Source organism: Denticeps clupeoides, chromosome 14, assembly GCF_900700375.1.
Source record: "Denticeps clupeoides chromosome 14, fDenClu1.1, whole genome shotgun sequence".
Classification (NCBI taxonomy): Eukaryota; Metazoa; Chordata; class Actinopteri; order Clupeiformes; family Denticipitidae; genus Denticeps; species Denticeps clupeoides.
The window spans coordinates 19,924,263-19,924,947 of NC_041720.1; positions in this window are offsets into that span (position 1 = coordinate 19,924,263).

Below are 685 nucleotides of genomic sequence, written 5' to 3' on the forward strand. Positions count from 1 at the left end.
CATATTTTTTTTCCCACCACAAATGTCCCAATGCACACCACAGGCAACAAGTTTGGGCCATCCCAAAATAAAAACAAGAAAAAATGAAACACTTAAATGTAACTGACTGGTTTTCACTAATAGTCTGTGGCAACACATTATTTAGCCACAAAGGCACAAGGTGAATTGGCTGTTTAACTTTCACCTTCATTCATTTACAGTGTTACATTACAAATCAGCATTAACAATGTTTTCTTGAAATAATAATTTATTTATTTTTATTCATATTTATCACTTTAAGATGGTCTTAGATTATCTCGGCAGCCACTCTGCTTGGCCTCCCTGACACCAAATTTTGCCCAAATGTAGACATAAATAAACTGCTGCAGACCCCTTCACAAGGAAATCCTAGCCACACAAATTCTTAACCCCTCCACAGGCCATGATTGAATCTGCAAATGACGAGTCTGCTTCCCAGTTCAGTTCATATATCGCAACTTACATCCTTCCGCAGTGATACAATATGAACTCTGTGTGAACCCCAATGAACCATCTAATACTAATGTGAATGCCATTAACAGATAGAAAAGCTGTTATGTGCATAATCTTTCCAAGAAATTTTTAAACCTCAATTTTTTTCAGGCCAGTGATTATTTAAATGAATGGGGTTTTTTTTTCATGAAATAAAACAAAGCAATGCTGAGAA